Here is a 20868-nt window from a genome sequence, read left to right as displayed (position 1 = left end):
GCCCTGCTGCTGGCTCTGCAGCGTACCTGGCATGCAGGGCACGGGAGGGCACCATTCAATCTGAGGCTGTGTTTGATCCTGATGGCCGAGGTGGTGGGGTGAGGGGCTGCCTAGTCTCCAGCATCCCTAACTCCTTGTGGATTCCACAACAGCTGGTGATGCTCCCAAGCTGCAGGCTCACTGAGCAGCTTAGGTTGGAAGAGCCCTTTGAGATCATGAAGTCTGGCCCTTGACCCAGCACTGGAGGGTCACCACTAAATCATGTCTTTAAGTGCCAGGTCTGCAGGCTGCTTAAACACCTCCAGGGATGGTGGCTCCAGCACTGTTCTGCGCTAGGTGGCCAGAAGGTCTCCCCTCAGCCTTCTCCAGACTGAACAACCTCAGCTCCCTCAGCTGCTCCTCACCAGACCTGTGTTCTAGGCCCTTTCTGAGCCTTGTTGCACTTCTATGGATGTGCTCCAGCACATCTCTGTCCTTATGGCACATAAATAGTCGCTGAACAAGTGGTAGCTGTGTCTGAAAGCTGCTCCCATGTGAGGCAAGGTCCCAAAGAAATGAAGTGTGGGACGTGAGCACAAAACTCTGCTGCCCTTAGGAGTGGGAGCTTCTGCTGGCTTACCTGGGGTGGGCTTGCTCTCCTAGCAGAGGAAGCTCCCCTGCTTTTCACTGCAGGCAACCTGTGGTGTGTGAATCAACCAGACTGAGACTGAGGCCTCGGGCACAGACTGGTACCCGGCCAGAGCTTGCACCCTGACCTGGTGTGCCTTGGCAGAAGCCGAGTTGGGCTCAGCAGCACGAACATGCTGTGGAGGGGCAAAGCCTCTAACTCAGCAGCTGGGGTGCACTGAGCGGGGGTAGAGCTTCTGAGCAGGGGCAGAGCCTCTAGCTTCTGAGAGGCACCAAGAGCCACTGGATCTGGGGGTTTAGCTCCACGAACAAGAGGTTCCTGTGCCCAGGGCTCTGCTGCAAGGACTTGTTAAGTGCACAGTTATTCACAAGAATGATCTTCTGCGAGTTGGGGGAGAAAGATCAAGCTTTGGCATAATGATTTTATCAGTCGTGTTCTGCAGCACAGCTTCTGAGCTGAGAGGCACCATTTGTGTTGATGGGGCTTTGAAAAGGGCAACCTCTGCTCTCGCCCCCTGCTTGTGCTGCCTTGGCAGAGCTGCAGAAGCAACACTGAAACAGATGCTTGGGAAAAAAGCTGCCAGCACTGCCCCTGACAGGGTGTGTGGTTTCTGACCAGCCCCGGTGGGCCCTGGGTGTTGCCCTGATGTGGGTACCAGACAGTGAAGGCTGCTGAAGGATCTCAGCAGCTTTTCTGAGGTCAGCTTTTGCATCACCAGGTCATGCTTATGCAGCAAACATTGCTGGGCTGGAGGTCATTTGTGCAGAACAACCTGGCCTGGTTTTGCTGGAGGCTCAGGGAAACATCTCTTTGTGCAAAAGGCCTGGGAGAAGTGAAGATCCCCAGGAGGAGACGAGAACAGAGGAGGAAATGTGTAGAGTGCAGAGGACATTCTTTAATCCAGAGAGCCAGCCTGGCCTTCAGACTGTGCATGGCAAGGAAAGCTGAGGCAGCTTTGGGAGTAGCTCTCCCAAAGCAGTGGGACAAACACTCCAAGGACATGGAGGTGCTGGAGATGGTCCAGAGGTGGGCAAAAGGAGGCGAAAAGAAGACAAAGGCCTGGGAAGCTGAGCAGGGCTGAAAGCTGGAGCTGCCTGTTTCCCACTCCCTGAGGGTGTGGTGGTCACGGCAAGCTGCTGGGTCCAGGGCAAGCCTTGGGATGTGTCAGGAAGCAAGGCCCTTGTGCAGCTGCAGAAAGCAGCTGCTGCTGTGCTGCTGGATGTGGAACAGGAGCAGCCTGGGCTCTGTCTGCAGCCCATCAGGATGTAAGAAACCTGCTCCCTCGCCAAGGTGATGTTTGTGGCACTGTGACCTCCCTGGGACAGCTGTGCCTGTGCAGAGTCTGTGGTGGTGGCTTGAAGAGCTCAGACCTCAGCTGCTGGCTGCAGACAAGAAGAGCTCCATGCTGCACCCTTCAGCACTTTGTGCTTTAATATGTTGTTCATCTTCTTTAATCTTAGTTAGGGATCCTCTCTCTGGCCAGAAATGAGAAAACAAATAAATGCTGTGGCTGCACCTAGAGGCTCTGAGACGTGGAGATGAAATGAGAAGCAGGCTACAGGCTGTGTCCCTCATCAAGGAGATGAACTCTATCTCACGACCTGCACTTGCCCCTTCAGCATCCTCTCATATCACATTGGCCTCTGCTCCTCTCTCCTCTGTTTTCTGCTGCTTGCCTGAGGAAGGATGTTTGAAATGCCTTGGAATATCAGCCCAGAGAATTCATCTAGGGGCTGGTAATTAATTAAAGCTGGAGGAATGAATGAGTGCAGAGTGAAAGGAGCTCAGCCTGCTGTTTATCCCAAATATGAGAGCTGGGGCTGCTCAGCATGGAGCAGGGAGGTTGTGGATGTCCCCTCAGGCCGGATGAGGCTGTGAGCAGTCTGGGCTGAGTCTGGGCTGGTGGGAGAACAGAGAGCAAAGAGCCTTCATGTTGGTTTTGTGTGCAAGGTGCACAGTCTGGAGTGTAGATGCTGCAGGTGCTGGTGGTCGTGTTTGCAGCCTCTGAGCGTGAGTGTCCTGGGTGAAGCCCTGCCAGCACCTAACCCCCATCCAGCTGCTCCCTCCTCTCCCCTGCCAAGATGAATTTAACCCTGGGCACTTACAGAACCAAAGAATTGTCTGGGTTGGTAAAGACCTCTAAGATCATGTCCAACCATCAGCCCAGCACCGCCATGGCCACCAAACCATGCCCCAAAGGGCCATGTGCACATGTGGACACCTTCAGGGATGTTGACTTCAGCAACTCCCTGGGCAGCCCCTGGCACCTCACACTATTTACTCACTTCCCTGTACAGAAAAGTCCCCTTTTTTTTTGGGCTAGAGAAGTGGCAAGAACCTTTCCCTTTCTTTTGAAGCACTTCCTTTCCCCCCAGCAAGAACAATCCCATCTTTTGATGACAGTTTGACATCTCTGTGTGCACATTTGCCTCTGCAGAACTGTGCTGCTTGTTCAACACTTGCTGTGACTGCACCACAGAAATCCTTTGGAGTGGGACTCGCAGTGTTCAGCAGCTTAGAGAGGCTCTGTCTTTCAAAGGAGGTGTGGGTTTCCTTCCCCTTGATTGCTGCGTCCTTTGAGAGTCCATTATGTGCAGCAATAAAAGCTTCCCCACACGTTGAGAAACAGCAGCCTCAAGTTAAGCTGCTTAAAATTAACAAAAAATATGGAAATTAATTCTGGGGTTTGGCTGCAGAGTAAATTTCCTGCCAGGAAAGAGCCTGGATATACAGCTTGTTTCCCAGACCTCGTTAAGCTCATGTGGACACATCCCTCTAAAGGTGCTCTGGGTGAAGCAGAGGTGGGACAGAAATGTTCATCTTTATCATGGCAAAATCTGGCTGAAAGCTGGGCTGGGGTGGGGGAGGCTGTGCACATCTTAATTAATGCCCTGGGGACTTCTCCACTGATTTTTGTCAGAGCCCTAGAGACAGCCTGAGCAGGAGAGGTGGAGCCTTTGCCTGCAGCTCAGAGGAGCCAGATTCCACAGTGACTGATGGATCTGTGTCAGCTCACCCCCAAAATGAGCTCTGGTGGTGGTGTGAAAATGCAGCAGATTAAAGAAAAGCATTTCCAACAGAGTCTTGGCTTCTGAAACTTTCCCCAAGTTCTTAATCTCTAAACTTCTTGATTTCAGACTGAAGCTCTTGAGGGTCTTTTCCAACCAAAATGATTCTATGAACAGAAGTTGTGTTGGCCTGAGTCAGCAGGTCATAGAATGGGGGGAGGGGGGGAAGGGACCCCTGCCCCAGCAGGGCACCCAGGGCATCTGCCCAGCAGCACAGTGCCCAGCTGGGGCTGGAAGCTCTCCACACAAGCAGACTGCACAACCTCTCTGGGCAGCCTGCTCCAGCCCTCCAGCACCCTCACACCAAACAACTTTCTCCTGCTCTTCAGCTGCCACCTCCTGGCTTCCAGCTTGTACTCTATGTTCTTTGTCCTATCACAGGACACTACTTAAAAGGACCCTGGCACCTTGATTGTTTCACCCACCCCTCATACTTACAGATATTAATCAGATCCCTCTCAGCCTTCTCCTCTCAGGCTGAACAGCCCCAGGGCTCTCAGGCCCTTCACATGAGAGATGCTTCAGTCCCTTCATCATCCTTGTAACTCTCTGATGAGCTCAGTCTCTGCTGCTGTTGCCTCCCTGGTGTTCAAGAAAGACCTGTGAAAAAGTCTAGGGGTGACCCTAGGAACCCCATCGGTGTGACCTGTCCTCTCCTTTCCTTTCCTCTCCTCTCCTTTCCTTTCCTTTGGGTGATTTATTCCAGCAAGCTTATTCAAATCAAACCAGTTATGGCTTCCTGTCTTGGAACTAAGTGACCTTGCTTCCAACCCAAACCATCCTGTCATTCCCATGGATGATTTCAGAGGTTCCCTCCAACCCAAACCATTCTCTGATTCCCATGGATGACCTCTGAGGTTCCTTCCAGCCTACACCATTCCATGATCCCTGTCTCTTTAAAGGTGAGCCGTCCAGTTGCAAGAAATCATCACAGAGTCTTTGCCTTTAGCACCAGCAGGCCTGGGAGGAGCTGAGGTCCCAGGAAGGTGTAGGTGTAGGAGAGCAGGAAGCGTTCTGCTCTCCAGCTGCATCCCCTGCCATCCCGAGGCAGGAGTGCTGCACAGCTGGCACGCAGCCATGGCCTCGGCTGGGCTCTCCTGCGTGTGAGGGATGGCTGCTGGTGCTCCGGCAGCCAGAGCCTTGACGCCTGATGAAGCTGTCTCCGTTTCAGGGTGGGCCGAGAGGGATTCGGAGGTCCTTGCTGCAGTGCTCTGTGGTTGTAATCGCATTACATAAGCCTCGGCAAATGCTGCAATGCATGTGGAAACAAAGGACAGACGAGTGCCTGCTTGCTTCAGAAGGGACTGCTGAGTGGCCTGCGCAGGGCCAGGACACCAGGGGCTCCAGGGTGGCATCCTCGTGTGTCCTGCACGGAAGCACACCCAGGGTGCAAGGGGGGAGTGCTTGCAGCTCCCCTGAAAGGCTGTGGTGTCACCTGGCAGCTGAACTGCGCCCAGCATGGGACTCGGTGTCACCGTTAGGAAGGACCCAGCTGGACCGTCTAGACCTGAGCTCTGCGCCACCACCTGGGAGAGTTCACAGGCTGTGAGTAGTGTCATGTCCGATCCAAAGAGCTTCCCCCTCTGACCTGGGAGAAAATGAAAACCTGGACCTGCTGTGGGTGGGAGGGGAAGGGCTGCCCACAGCAGGGTGGACAACCTATGGAAAGGGGAGGGGGTGAGCCAGGAGCCAAGAGAGCCTCCCAGCCCAACTGCTTTTGTTCTGCTGTTAGCAGCACAAGATGCTGCCCCGTATGCTCTCCCTCGTGCTGGCGTCTGGATCTTCTGCCTCCCACTCACAAGCTGCATCTCACAAAAATAGGAGCAGGATTTGCAGCCCCAGTTTGGTGACATTTCAGAGGGATGAATGGTGAGCTCTTGGGCCAAGCCTTGCTGTGGCTGGCTGCTGCCATGGATTCGGGCAGTGGCTAACCCTCTCTCCCTTCATTCTGGTTTTCCTGACACCAGAGGAGGCTTTGTGGTGTGTGGCCACTTCAGAGAAGCCCTGAGGGAAGAGGCAGATGGGTGTTGTAGCTGGTGGCATTTGCTCACAGCTCAGTTCAGATGGTGTTTGTAAGAATCTGCAAGGAGAAGCTCCCCTAGCAAAGTCCTGTGTCCGTGGATTCAAGCCTGGATGCTTAGGGAGTCTGAGGTGCAGAGTGATCCGAGACTAGAGGCTGTGCTTCGGCACCACGTCGTTCGGCCAGGAGCTCTTCTCTGAGCTGGAGATGCTCAGCAGCTGGACTGTTCCATGCCAGCACTGTGGTGAGCTCGGTCTGTCTCCCAGGGAAAGGGGATGGAGATATATGCCCAGGCTGGGATGAGCTCAGCAGGGGAACCAGGCTCCTCACGGCTTGGAAGGCACAGCACAATGCAAGCTCAAACAGCTTCTGCCTCGTCCACCTCAGTGATGACTTCCAAATCTTCGTGTGGCTTTGGCTGTGAGGTTATCCTCGTACCTCAAGGAGATGTCAAGCAGTGGGTACAACACAGGAACACCTGTAGGGGTGCAACCACTGAGCATGAGGGTGCCATAGCTCCCTGGGAAGCGTTAAGTGTCATCACATAGAAGCAGCAGGCAAGCTCTGAGCAAAGAGGAGAGGACCTGGCACTTTTGTGTTTCCTCAACCAGCTGAAATAGCTCCTCCGACTTGGTTCTGTTTGCAGAGAGTAGCTGTTTGGTGAGCAGCTCTGCCCTTGCAGCAGGGCTGTGGCAGGGCTCATGCATTATGTGCTGTTCCAAAAATCAACGTACAGGACACTCGTGAGCTCTCCTGACTGCTGCGTCCTCTCACCGAGAAGCTGCCTGCTCCCTTCGTCTTCCCTGCCACTGACAGGGCAGCAGCTTTTGTGAGGGCAGCAGCTCCAGGTTCTTCTGTCGAGGCTTCTCACGGGGAGAGAGCTCCTTGTGCTTTGCCTGGCCTCCAGCCAGGTGTTTCTGACCCATCTCTCATGGTGGAAATGAGCAACCACCACTGGTGGGATGAGAAGCTGTGGACTGGGGGAGCCTGCTGGCCAGGGCAGCCTCTGCTGTCTGCTGAGGGTGGCCACAGACCTGCTGATGCCATGGATCCAGCCTTTAATTTGAACCTTCTGATGAGTGAGCTGAGGCTTGTTTCTGAGATCTGAGGGTGTCACTCCAGCTCCACTGGCACTAAGGCATTGTCAGCACTGCATCAAGAGATAAAGTGTGTAACATTTATTACTTTCTGTTCCATTTGTATCTAAGTTGTGTAAAGCCTTAACTCCTCGTGCCCCACTACTCCAAGGTGATGACTGTTTCTGTGGAAACAAACCCAGCTTCTCTTAACAGCTGTCACTGGGCAAGAGGTACTTCAAGGGGAGCTAGAAGAACGCTGCGGAGGTACTTTTGACAAGGGCTTGGAATGTCAGGATGAGGGACAATGGCTTTGAGCTGGGAGAGGACAGATTGAGACTGAGATGAGGAAGAAATTCCTGACAGTGAGAGTGGGGAAACACTGGCACAGGCTGCCCAGGGAGGCTGTGGATGTGCCCTCCCTAGAGGTGTTTAAAGCCAAGCTGGATGAGGCCTTGAGCACCCTGGGCTGGTGGGAGGGGTCCCTGCCTATGGCAGGGGGCTGGAGCTGGATGGTCTTGAAGGTCCCTTCCAACTCAAACCATTCCATGGTTCTTTGAAAAGGTGTGGAAGGTAGGAGCCGATTTTTCTAGCTGTGGAATGAAGTTGTCCCAGAGCTTTTCTTCACCAATCCCTTGGCCCAGTTTTGCTGCTCAGTTTGCTCACAGAGTTGAGAGACTTGTGAGGAGAAATTATCTGAGAGTCTCGTCCAAGTGTGTCTGGTGGGGAGAACACTGTAGATCTGCCCCACTCAGCGCCTCTCTGAACAGCACATCTGGCACTGCCAGAGTGAGCCCCTAAAAACCCAGACCAGTAAGGAACAGCAAACAAATCCCTGTTCTGATGGCCTACAACTGGAGCAGAACTGAAGTGTTTTCAGCAGAAAGAGAGGAGTTTGGAAGAAGAGCTGTTCTGCAATCCAAAGCAAGAGAGTCTTTCTTGGAGAGCCTCTCTCCAGTACTGCAGGCTTCAGAGGCTTCCACGTGTAACTGCAGGGCGTTCTGCACACCTAGGTGCGAAGCAGGAGGAAGATGTGGCAAAGCTGAGCGCAGTTCCTCCCGTGGGTCCCTGTAGTCCTGTCAGCTCTCTGGCTGTGTTGCACAAAGGCAGAATCACTACCTGGACACCTTAAGCCTGCCTTATCTCAGCCCCTCGCTGACTGCTACATGAGACCCAGGTGAGGATGAAGAACCTCTCCCACCAGAGGTGGGTTGCAGCTCCATGGCTGCTGCTGTAACCAGTGACATTTGCATCTCAGCTTCTCTGGGCAGCAGGAATAGCTCCAGGACTGGTAACTTATTAGATCCTCTAAATATTTTACCTCTTCCCTGCCTGCTTCTTACCTCATGTCTCATGTACAGTTAATGTGCAGCTGTGAAGGAAATTTTCTCCTGTGCTTCCTGCTGGCTGTAATTAATGCTGGAAAAGGAGGAGTTCCCCTCCACTCCTAGCATCTCTGGTCCTCCACTTGCAGCCTTTTGTGAATCCTACAATACCCATTGCAAGGACCTCTGAAGCTCACTTTGGCTGCATGATGCTAGCAGACAGGACCACCTTTGTGTGCTTGTCTTGGCAGGGAGCTGCATCTCCTACATTAAAATCCTGTCTTCAGTCCATTTCTTCTGAACTGCCTTCCAGTGTCACTTGGAACCCAGGCTGCCCTCACAGTGACATGTTTGTTCAGCTGGAAACAGCTCCAAGCCTGACACAGCTCCAGCCTGCAGTTTGGTGGATTTGGATGTATCTGATGGTGTCTTTCCAGGCAGAGCTTCTGTTACCAGCCACGTTGTGCATGCTTTACTCACAACATTTGCCCCTTGGACTTAAGCTTTGGCCTTGTCTTTATTCTGCTGCAACCTGCTTGTGTAAATTCACCCTTGTTTGCATGAGCACCACCTGATGTGCTTTAGAAATGCAAAAATGAGTTGCCAGTAGGATCCACACGTGTCCAAACACGCAGCTGGCAGCAGGAGTGCAGGTCTGATCCTAGGTTCAGTTTAAAGCATGCCTGGTTTGGGCTGCCCTGAGGGCAGTGCTGCTGTTACGGTGATGAAGACACTGACACCCAATTTTTCACTGAAGAGGGATGTTTCCAAGGCAGAATGAATAATGCATGAGAGCAGATCTATTACCTTGATTTTGGTTTGTGTACCTCTATGAACAGCCTGTGAAGTCAGTGGGATTTCTCAATTATTTAGGATTGTTTTCAGAGCAGAGGGTTTGGGGGACTGGAGGGGAAGCACAGCAGACCTCTGCTGGTTAGCTGGGAAGTGGGAGCAGTGCGTTTTGTTCAGACCACACCTCGCTGCCCCTGTGCTCTCCGCGGGCAGGTGTGAGTCCTGCAGCTTCCCAAGAGCAGTCTGGGCATTGATGGGCTTGGAGGCAACCGTGGTAGGGCTCAGGGGCTTGCAGTAGAGCAAATCCCTGCACATAAGATCAAGGTGCTAACCCCTAAATAGCTTCCCCTTAGCTGTTGGGTTTGCCACATGAGACGCACCACCAGTCTGGAATGTTTCCAAGGACTTGCCAGGAAAAGAGGCAAATCAGAAAGGGGCTTCAGCTGCTGCTGCTCAGATGAAGCTTGCTGGGCTGGGTGGTTCAAAGCAGAACTGACAGAGGGGTTCTGAGATTCCTGGTGAAACGCCTGCAGTTTTATTATTCCCCCTGGGCTTTGCACTGCTGTTTTGTCTAATTATTCCTCATCTAATCTCATTAAGCACCAATAAGAGAGAAATGCCAATGAGACTACATGCGTCCCTCATTAACTAGCAATTCCAGCCCTCTTCTCCAGTCTTTAAGCAGCAGAGGAGTGGAAGTGAGTGTGGTGCCTTGCTGCAGCTGCAATTATTTACTGCTTGGGTAGCTGTCACATTCATGCCCCAGCTACCAATTAAGTTATTAGAGTTATAACAGGGAAGTGTTTTTAAATAAACTAAACAAATCACAATTTAATTGTATTTATTGAGAGAATCTGGATGAGTTTTAATGAAGGCAGGTGCCCTGCTCACGACCCCAACCTTAAAGGAAAGGGATGAGTGGCAGACGAGAGGGGGTCCCACCTCTCATCCCTCCTCCCAGGGGCCACAGCTCAGCTCTCCAAGCCTGGGCTGAACAGAACATTTTTGTTCTAGGTGTCTGAGTGCTCCCAGGGTGCACAAAGGGTTTTAGAACTCCTTATGCAGACGTTGGAAGGGAAGCAAAGGCAGCATAGCAGTGTAACTCTGCAGGGATAGGGTAAATTTTGTTCCCTGCTTTGGAGCCTTCTTACTTCTAGCAAAGAGACATCACTAGTTCTTGGGGTCCATATCTGCTCCTCGCACACAGTTCAGTGCTCTAATCAAACTCCAGAGCTGTGGTTGGTTGTTCTTGCTGGCCTTCTCTCTGGCCTGTCTCTTACCTTGCCTGCATGGTCACAAAAATCTGAGTGTCTGGAGAGTGAGAGCATCTCAAAGCAGCTGATCTGCTAGCTGTGAAGCCTGGGAAACAGCAGATGTCCATGTGGATGTCTGTGTTGTCAGCATCTCCGCGTTGTCAGTGTCTGTCTCCGTGTTGTCAGTGTCTGTTGTCAGCATCTGTCTCCATGTTGTTGGTGCCTGTCTCAGTGGTGTCAGTGTCTCTCGGTGGTGTTGGTGCCTGTTTCTGTGTTGTCAGCATCTGTCTCTGTGTTGTCAGTGCCTGTCTCTGTGTTTTCAGTCTTTCCATGGTGTCGGTGTTTGTCTCAGTGTTGTCAGTCTCTCTGTGTTGTCAGTGGCTGTCTCAGTGGTGTCAGTCTCTCTGTGTTGTCAGTGGCTGTCTCAGTGGTGTCAGTCTCTCCATGGTGTTGGTCTCTCCGTGGTGTCAGTGTCAGTCTCTCCATGGTGTTGGTCTCTCCATGGTGTCAGTCTCTCCATGGTGTTGGTCTCTCCATGGTGTCAGTCTGTCCGTGGTGTTGGTGTCTCCGTGGTGTCAGTGTCAGTTTCTCCGTGGTAAGAAGCCAGAGGGTGGGGTAGGGGGGAGATGGAACCGTTAGTGGCTCTGGCTGCTGGGGCAGCAGGAGTCATTGATCTGGAATGGACCAGTGACCGTGGATGGTTTTCAGAGTGTTAAGGGACATTCTCCTTTCACCTGAAGGCACAGCACCTACAATGGTCTCATTGCACAGAGCAGGGTGGTTGTGGAGAGTCATTTAGTCCTGGGACAGGGTCTGTCAGGAGCTGCCTGACTGGCACCTGGACCTTCTTGAACCTGCTGAAAAGGCTCTATGCATTATTTTTCTGTGGTTTGATGTGGTGTTTGTACCTCTGGGCTGACCACAGCATGCTCTGAAGTAGAGCCAGGCTGTACTGGTTGTGTGCCTCTGCCGGATCTGGCAGCACACAGCGGGAGCTGGAACCAGATCTTCTTTAAGGTCCCTTCCAGTTGAAGCCATTCTATGAATCTATGGCAATGTGAAAGAAGTTCAAAGGTTCTAAGCCTGGCACTGAGAGCAAACCCTGACTGCAAACTGGATTCTCAGGGTGCACTCTTCTGAAGTACCTGCTGGTGTCTTTGTAACCCCGGAGTGAAGCTCTGCGTTTGTGCAGAGGAGTGACTGGAAAGGGACGAGCTAAGTGAGCAGTTTGTGTACTGCTCTGGCAGTGATTACTAATTGCAGTTAAGTCTTCCAAAAGTGTTATGTCAGCACCAGTGATGAGCTCTGTACCCTTAGGGCCTGCACATGTCCAGACTCCTGGGAGCAGCTGCACTTTGCACTCCCAACCTTCAGCAGGTCCTTGTGCTGGCAGACCACAGCCTGCTGATGTTGGATGCCCTCTACACCCCTGCATCTGAGTTTGGCAGCCCTCAGCATGTACTTTCTTTGGGGTCCACAATTAATTAAACACCCTTGATTTAATTACAGTCGTTGCTGCCACCAGGAGCACTGCATTGTGAACATTTCCCCTGCTAGCAGAAACCTTTAGGCTTCTGATCCTGAACCTTACTGGGGGTGTCTTTATTCTATGGCTATGTTTAAAAACCAGTTTTGGCCTACTACTGCTTTCCATGGCCATCTTGAAGGTGAAACTTTGTCCTGTGTTGGGGTGTGAGCGTCAGGTCCAGTTGATCTGCCTCTTATTGTTAGGATAAGGGGGTCTGAGCCAGGCCAAGGGCAATGGTTTGGAGCTGAGGCAGAGCAGGCTGAGAGTGGAGCTCAAGCAGAAGCTGTTGAGTGTGAGGGTGGTGAGAGCCTGGCACAGGCTGCCCAGGGAGGTTGTGGCTGCCTCCTGCCTGGGGGTGCTGCAGGCCAGGCTGGGTGAGTGCCTTTGGCAGCTGAGTCTAGCTGAGAGGTGTCCCTGGGCATGGCAGGAGGTTGGAGCAGAGCTCTGAGGTCCCTTGCAGCCTGAGCCATCCTGTGGCTCTCCAGTGTCAGAACGAGAGCCTGCCTGCCCTTGGGAGCTGCTTGTGGTGCTGATTCGTGGGCAGCCATGGCACAGAGTTGCTGACTGAGGGACATGTTACCTGCACAAAGATTTTCTGCTCTCACCCAGGCCTCATCACCACGAAGCTCCAGACAAACACCTGGGGCCAGCAACACTAATTCAGCTGAATCTGTAGGTTCTGAACTGGGGAAGTTACTGGCTCCAAGTTTCAGTGTTTCAATCACTTCTGCCAAGTGTAAAATAATCACTGGCTCAGGTCCTGAGCCTGAATCCCATTTGTGTCTGTGAAGTGCTCTGCGTGAGTAGCTGTGGCAGACGTCTCAGTGAGAACCTGGCCCAGGCAATGTGCAGCTCAAAGCACCCTGAGTTTGCTCTGAAAGAGGAGGGACTGAGCAGTGGCTTAGCCATGGGTCCTGCTGCTTGATGAGAATGGGACAAACCTCGACGGCCACATCTGCATGTGTGAGTCCTGGAAGGCAAGAGTCCAACAGGCTACCAGAGACAGTGCCACAAGCATCTTTGTTCATGACTCTAGAGATGGTGCTTTGGAGGGCCAGAGCTGTCCCCGGGTGCTTCAAAGCTAGTTGCAGAAAGGTGGGGTCTAGGATCAGGAGCTGGAGAAGAGAGAGACAAGTTTTGCTTTCTGAGGTGTGGGAAACATTCCAGCAGCAACCCCAGGCAAGCCTCCAGTCCGTGCACACTGGGGAGCAGCTGTGCAGGGAAGGTGGAGCTGTGTGCTCTGTGCTGCCCCTCTCCTCCGCAGCACCCTCGGAGCTCTGAGTACAGGTACCCGTGTGCGCGGCTGCCTTGCTGAAGTGGCACACGGAGAACAGCTGCCTGCCGAGGGTGGTGGGAGCTGGTAGTAGCAGCTCTGCTCATCATTCAGAGCACACAGGCAGCCTGGCTGCTGTCGCCACGCTGGTGCTACACTTCTTGGCAGCAGGTTTTTCACAGGCTCTTGAGAAAACCATCTACAGCAGGCTGGTAATTGGCTCAGGCAGCTTGGAAACGAGGAACCAAGCTATGTGAGATCTCTCCAGTGGTTCCAGCTAGGAAAAGATATCTTTAGCAACATAAATGTTCCATTTTGTCCTACGTGCCTCCTCTCTCAGGAACAGGAATGTGGAGAAAGCTGCCTGGAAGAGGTGTGCAGCCCTAGGGCAGATGCAGTGCCACAATACCCAGTGCCAGGGACGCAGGGGGCTGTGCAGCAGTGCAGTACCTCCCGTGGAAACCAGACTGGGACACTTCTCTATCTCTGATCTTGGAGCTTGCACCAGGATCATCATGGTGCTGCCCATCAGGCACAGATCCAAAGACTGTGTCAGGCTGGAAGGGACTCTCCAAGGCCATCTTGTCCAACCGCCCCTGCAGCCACAGGGACACCTCCAACCAGAGCAGCCTGCCCAGGGCCACATCTCATCTTGAATGTCTGCAGGGATGGGGTCTCAACCACCTCCCTGGACAGCCTGTTCCAGAGTCTCACCACCATCATTGTGCAGAACTTCCTCTTGACATCCAGCCTGAATCTGCCCTGTCCTTTCCTACAGGCCCTTCTGAACAGTCCCTTCCCACACTTCCCATAGGTCCCCTTCAGATATTGAAATGCAGCTTTAAGGTCTCCCTGAAGCCTTCTCTTCTCCAGGCTGAACAGCCCAAATTTCAGTCTGCCCCTGTAGGAGAGGGGCTCCAGCCCCCTGATCATTGTGACCTCCTCTGGACCAGCCCCATCCTCCCTGTTAGACATTCAAGGGTCTTCATTTAAGCAGCCCCCTGAAGCAAGCCAAGGAAGCAGCCAGTGCAGCTGACGACGAAGCACATCTGGTGCCAGCCTGGTTCCCCGCTCGGGCTTGGTCTCCTCTCTTAAGATGCTCTTTTGATCTCTGCAGCCGGACCCTTGCCTTTCAATCCAGACACATTAAATCACGACTTCAGCTAATAAAAAGGCTCTGAGCTTCCCGGGTCCCCAGGCATTTTTCCCTCTGTAGCCTTGCAGAGATGCCAAGTTTTAAAAGGGAGTTAAAGACTTTGCCCTGTCACTCCTGGTGAATTGCTGGGGCCATGGATCAAGGAGATTTATTCCTGCGCGGGTAATGGAGATGCGGGGAGCAACTCCTCTTGTTTTGGAAATCTTTATATAGCATAGACATTTTCTCACTCTATTTGCAGTGCTGGAGTGGAAGATGAATGAAATAATGCTGGGTAAATGACTCTGATGCTATCTGACTGGTGCTACCGTTCTGTCTCCTGGAGCTGTCAGAGCTATTCCATTACACAAGACGGATCGCGCTCACTCGCTGCCTGCCGGGCTGCAGCGTGGTGGCTGTGCAGGAGGCACTGTCTGGAGGCACAAAGCAGAGTATTTCTGGACCTGGGCTTAGTACAGGGACAGGCAGCATTCTGCACAATAAAGGATGAAATGCTGTTAGGCCCTCCTGATGAGAATGCTGAGGGTGTGAACTGTGGGTGAGCCAAGAGCTGCGGCGTCATCCTGGTGATGCGGAGAAGCCATTGGGGATTGATACGGCTCTCTGACATCAGGGGTGAAACCAGCAGGTCCCTCTGGTGGGAGGCCTCTTCCAGAGAACTACTGCCTGGGAGGGGTTGGAAGGGACCTCTGCAGATCATCCAGTCCAGGGGACGGTGTTGGGCCAAAGTGATCACTGAGTTTCCTCTGTCTGCTCTGTGTTTAAATCACAGCAGCACTGGAACTGACAAACTTCAACAGCCTTGGTGAGCTCCTGACTGATCCCCAAAGGTGTCCATCTTCAAGGTCGTCCATCAGGCCAGGCACTGCTTGTCCAAGTGTCTAGGCAGGGGGTTTTATGCAGATTCAGTAAAACAGGCAATGGAGTGACACCCTGTCCTCCTCTGAGATCATGTTCACACAGGGACACCACTGCCCTTATTGGACATTGGCCTCGAGTGGCTCAAGGAGATGTGATGTCAAGCTGAGGAGAGCCTTGGAACAAGGGATTCATGATGCTGGAGCACCAGACCTATCCTCTTCCTGTCCTAGGTCACATCAAAGTATCAGTGCTGTCCATGATGCTCAGGAAGAGGTGTTCAGGGCAACCACCCCGGGCAGTGTTTGGGTCCATGCTCATACAGGGGTCATGGCAGGGACACTCCATCCACCACACCAGTGTGCAAGGCACTGTCTCCACCTCAAGAAGGAAGCAGTTATGGTGGCACAGGATCTTGTGCACAACAGTAACAATTTTCATCCTGGGTTTTTTTCTGACAGCTTAGTGCAGCTTTACTGCCTTAAAGTCACAGTATTGTGGAAGAGACCTTTCAGCTCACCCAGTCCAACCACCCTGTAACTCCACCCAGGCTGGGGCTGAGCTATGGCCCTCTGCACCACATCTCTGCCTCTTGGGAACACCTCCAGGCATGGGGGTCTTACCACCTTCCTGGACAGCCTGTGCCAGGCTTTGAGAAACCTTTCAGTGAAGAAGTTTCTTCTCATGTCCAACTTAAACCTCCCCTGGGGCAACCTGAGGCCATTTCCCCTTGGCTTACCACTTGTTCCTAGGCAGCAGGGCCCAACCCCAGCTGGCTGCAGCCTCCTCTCGGGAAGCTGCAGAGAACAGTGAGGTCTCCCTCAGCCTTCACTTCTCCACTCTGCACACCCCCAGCTCCCTCAACTGCTCCTCCTCAGGCCTGTTGTCCAGACCCTTTACCAGCCTCGTTTCCTGTCCCTGTCCCAGCTCCAGCCCAGTTGCAGTGAGTCGCCTTGACTCATGCTGACTGGCACACGCTCTGGCACTCGTGGACACCAGCCCTCGGTGGTTCAGTCCATTCTTCTGCCCATCTGCAGCCCGTGAGCTGGCTGGACTTCTGCTGGCACACTTGCTGGTGTTTCTGCTTTGTCCCTGAAGCAAGGCAGGGCTGCAAGGAGAACACCTGCAGGGTGCATGGCACGGCTGCAGCGCCTGAGCCTGGACAGAGAGAACACAGAAGCCAGCCCTGCAGCTCCAGGATTGGGGTTTTGCTGGCCTGCCAGAGGCAGAGCTGTGCTCTGGGTAGGCCTTTGGGCTGCATTTCACACCAAGGCAGGGATGTGGTGCGTTTGCCCCTGTCACTGGCTGGAATTTGCTGTGACTCTGGCTTTGCCTGTTCCTGTGCTGCATTCCACTCAGGTCAGTCAGTTTGGAGATCTCTGCAAAGCTGAGGAGACATTCCAGCTGTGTCTCAGCATGGGTGGCTCTTCTCCTGGCTGAAGGCACTGCTCATCCATACCTTGGCACAGCTAGGCTTAATTTAGCACAGTCTGGCCGTGGACCTCTTTCTCAGAAGGTAATTCTTCCTGTTCTTTCCTTTTCCCCCCTTTGACTCCTTCTAGGCCTAACTGTGCATTCATGACAGACAAGGACACCCCAATGCAGATGTCTGCTGTCTGCTCTGCAGATGGATTCAGCAGCAGCTGATAACAAAGTTACTTGGATTCAGTGATCCATCAGCCTCTTCCTAACAGGATTACCTCTGTGGCCCCCACAGGGCAGCTCAGGAGGGCTCAACCCTCTGCTGTGGCTGGGAAGCTCATGGGATGCTTCCTCCACTTGGTATCAGCCAGGGGGTTCTGATGTGGCTGGGGACTCATAGAACACTTCCTCCACTTGGCATAAGCCAGGGAGTTCTGCTTCCTGCTGCTTTGCCCTCAGCTCTGGGTCCCACTCACAAACGAATCCACAGACCTGCTGTCTGCAGGAGGTGAGGGGTGGTGGTGCTTCCCACTCCTGCCCCAGAGGCAGTCTGAGGGATGGAGAGCTGCAGTTCTCTGATGAGCAACTTTGCAAGCTGTTTAATGACTTTGCTGGGGATCTTTGAGGTCCAAGGGCAGAGATGTTTGCTCCAGGGCTCACTTGAAAACAGTGCCTGGCTTGCTGGAAGGTTTGTCAGCCTTCAGCTGAGCAATGTTCCTTGGCTGAGGCTCAGACACCTACAGAAGTGGTGGGAACTGAGTTGTTGCTGCAGTGTTCAGCTCATAATGGGTCTCCTGTAGTCTGTCAGGGTGTTGGTGAGTGCTACAGCCAAGAGTCAGTCCTTCACAGAAGCTCTGATTTGAGCCTCTTAAGAGAGTATCCAATGAATGAAAGGTTTGTGCTCTCTGAATGTTTTGTTTCTAATTCCTGTGTAATACAAACAATGAAGTGCTCCACGTTTCAGAGAGCTGAGCCTCTCTCCTGAAGAAAACCTGAGGCTGTGAAACCACAGAATCACAGAACTGCCTGGGTTGGAAGGGACCTTAAAGAATATCTAGTTCCAGCCCTGGACCAAGGCAGGGACACCTCTCACCCAGCAGCTCAACATCCCATGCAACCTGCCTTTCATGCTTGGAGCCTTCTCTGGGCAGCCTGTCCCAGTGCCCCCCACCCTCATGGGAAGGAGTTTCCTCTGAATGTCTCACCTCAATCCAGCTTCTTCCAGTTTGAAGCCACCACCTCTCATCCTGATACTCCCAGCTCTTATCAGAAGTCCCTCCCCAGCTCTCCTGCAGCCCACTGAGAACCTGGGAGGCTGCTCTAAGGGTTATCTGGAGCCTTCTCTTCTCCAGGCTGAACAGCCTCAACTCTTCTCAGCCTGTCCTCACAGCAAAGGAGTTTCAGCTCTTGGATCATCCTCGTAGCCTCCTCTGGACCTGCTCCAGCAGCTGCATGTCCTTTTTGTGCTGGGGGCTCCAGAGCTGACCCAGCACTGCAGGTGGGGTCTCAGCAGAGCAGAGGGGCAGAAATGGTGGGAATGTTTTCAGTCCAGCTTCGGGTAGGTGGCCTGGCTTTGGTGTGACAAGACTCAGCTACAGCAGCTCCTGGTTTGTGGCAGCACCAGCAGAACAAACTCTTTAGCTCAGTAGTATTCAGGTGCATGATCACTAAGGAATGGCCCAAGCCTGCTCCTGAGGGCACTCATGCTGTTGGCTGTGCTTCCCTGCTGCTGTGGTTGACACCTCCACACCCATTTCTACTTTTTCAGGCTCCTTCCTCAGGTAAATGGAGTTCTGAACACAAACTCTGCTCCCTGAAAGCATTGCTGAAATCTCTGGCAACCAGCAGTGATCTGTGCAGTGCTGCTGTAGCAAACATCAAGCCCATTGCTGGGGCTGCCCCTCCAAAACAAGTAGCCTTCCTTCAGGAATCTCAGGAGCTTTTAGGTTCCTTCAGGCCTGGCAACCTTCTGCTGTGACTCATCTGCTTTTTAAAAGCTGTTGCATAACACTGCTGCTTGTGGTGCTGGTGCTGATGCTGCTGTGCACCGTATGGAGCTTCTCAGAGACAATATCCTCCAGGAGAAGTCCCGCTGCAAAGTGCTGGTCCTGTCCAGGGCTTGGGCTTGGACAAGGTTAATAATGATGAGTGGTTATTGACAGACAGGTGAAGAGCCAGGGGCTGTCGGCCTTTGCCTTTGGATGATCTTCTGTGAGCTCTTGGTACGTGGCAGTGCTCCAAAGGACACTAAAGCCTGAGAATTCTGACCATTTCTAGACTGAAAACAGTGGGAGAGCCAAGCCCAAGTCCTCTGCTGCATCACCTGCATGAGAAAACAGAGCTCTGAGTGTCCAGCAGGGCTGGTCACAGCACTAAATCTACCGTGGCAGATCCACTGTAACTGGCCATAACTTCTATCTCTTCACTGGGTTTGCAGTGGACTGATCCTGCCCATGCAAGGGCTTCCTGCTGTATGTCAGGGGAGAAGAGTTGTGAGCCTGATGGTTCTCATGAAGCCTATGGCACTTTTCCAGCAAGACCTCTCGTGTCCATTCCACTTAACTGGGAAATTCCTGGCACCCTCTAACTGGGGCATTTGCCACCCTGCAGAGCAGCAACATCAGCCCTTAGGCCTGGGCTGTAACAAATATCAGCTGGGAGCTAGCTAATGAGACCTGTGTCTTCATGTGGATGAGCTAATGGTGTCCTGGTGGCCTCTCGTGGCAGCATCCACTTTTATTCTTGGATTACATCAGGAAGCTGGGTGTTGAACTTTGGTCTTCTGATCTGCAGCTGCCTTAGATGTCCACCATAACCTGGAACAGCTGAACCTGCACGGCCTGCATGTACTATATCGATGGGCATGGATGCTGTGAGCTGAATGAAGCATCTGCAGACCACCCAATGAACAACCTGGGCAGCCTGTGCCAGGCTCTCACCAGCCTCACACTCAACAACTTCTGCCTGAGCTCCACTCTCAGCCTGCTCTGCCTCAGCTCCAAACCATTGCCCTTGGCCTGGCTCAGGCCCCCTCAGCACAGCAGCCTTCCTGCAGGCTCCCTCCAGGCCCTGGAAGCAGCTCTGAGGTGCCCCTGCACCCCCCAGCTCCCTCAGCCTGTGCTCACAGCAGAGCTGCTCCAGCCCTGGCAGCATCTTTGTGGCCTCCTGTGGGCTCTCTCCAGCAGCTCTGTGCCCTACTTCTGCTGAGGCCACCAGAATGGCAGCATTAGAGGTAAGGTCTGAGCAGAGCAGAGCCAAGGGGAACAATCCCCTCTCTTGCCTTGCTGCCCACACTCCTCTGGGTGCAGCCCAGGATCCAGCTCCAAGCTGATCTTTGACTTCCTCCAGACTCTGCTGCCCTGCAGACTCTGCTGCCTGAGCTAATTTGTGCACCTTTGACCAAGGAGGTCCCACCAACAGAGCAGGGTTGGAGACTGACATCAGTGACTGCAGCACATTTCCTGCTCTGCAGAGAGCTTTCCCAGGCCTGAGGTTTGCACTTACCCAGAGGAGGTCCTCAGCCAGGCTGCATCCTCCTTGCTCCCTGGCATTCCAGCAGGCTCCTAGCTGGAAAACACAACCTGCAACAGGTGGGTGACACACAGGGGGAGAAGGTGAAGTCAGTCCAGCAGCAGGAATGCTTTGGTACAGCTGGTGAGCTGTGCAGCTCAAAGCCCACTGGGGACAGCAAGGAGGGGAAGCCCAGCAGCTCAGGGGGGTTGTCTCCTAAGAGCAGGGAGAAGCTGCTGGCAGCAGCGCTCCACCAAGCCCTTCTTGTCCTGCAGCCATGAGGCAGCAGGATCCATGCCAGCTCTTCAAAGGCAGTTGAGAGTTGATGAAGCTTTCCTAAAGCAGACCATGAAATTAAAATGAAATATTAGTTTAATAACAACAGAGCAACAATGTAATGTGTTTATAATTTTTGAAGAACCCAAGGAGCAAGCATCAGAGGCCAGGATTAAATCCTCCTGCCTGAAAATTGCTCCACGGTTCCCAGCAGGGCCTTTGAGGTGTGCTGGTGCTTTCCATCTGCAGAGAGCTACGGGTGACAGCACGCAGGAGAACACTCAACTGTGCACAATCAGGGAGGATACATCTGCCAGGATCTTGCTCTACTCCAATTTGCTAGCAGACCTCCCAGCAGCTGTCATGCTGGTGCTTCCAGTAAGGCACAACTTCCCATCCTCTGGAAAACCTCAGCTACAGAGCCCTTGAGCTTTCACATCTTCACCTTTGGTGAGGACTTCCAATCTCTTCTGATGTCTTTTCATAGAGTCCCAGCAGGGTGTGGCGGGAAGGGACCTCTGGAGCCTACCCAGCCCTGCCCCAGCAGGGCACCCCCAGCAGCTGCCCAGCAGCACAGTGCCCAGCTGGGGCTGGAAGCTCTCCACACAAGCAGACTGCACAACCTCTCTGGGCAGCCTGCTCCAGCCCTCCAGCACCCTCACACCAAACAACTTTCTCCTGCT

Source organism: Pogoniulus pusillus, chromosome 10 (assembly GCF_015220805.1).
Source record: "Pogoniulus pusillus isolate bPogPus1 chromosome 10, bPogPus1.pri, whole genome shotgun sequence".
NCBI lineage: Eukaryota > Metazoa > Chordata > Aves > Piciformes > Lybiidae > Pogoniulus > Pogoniulus pusillus.
This window is presented reverse-complemented; position numbering follows the sequence as displayed.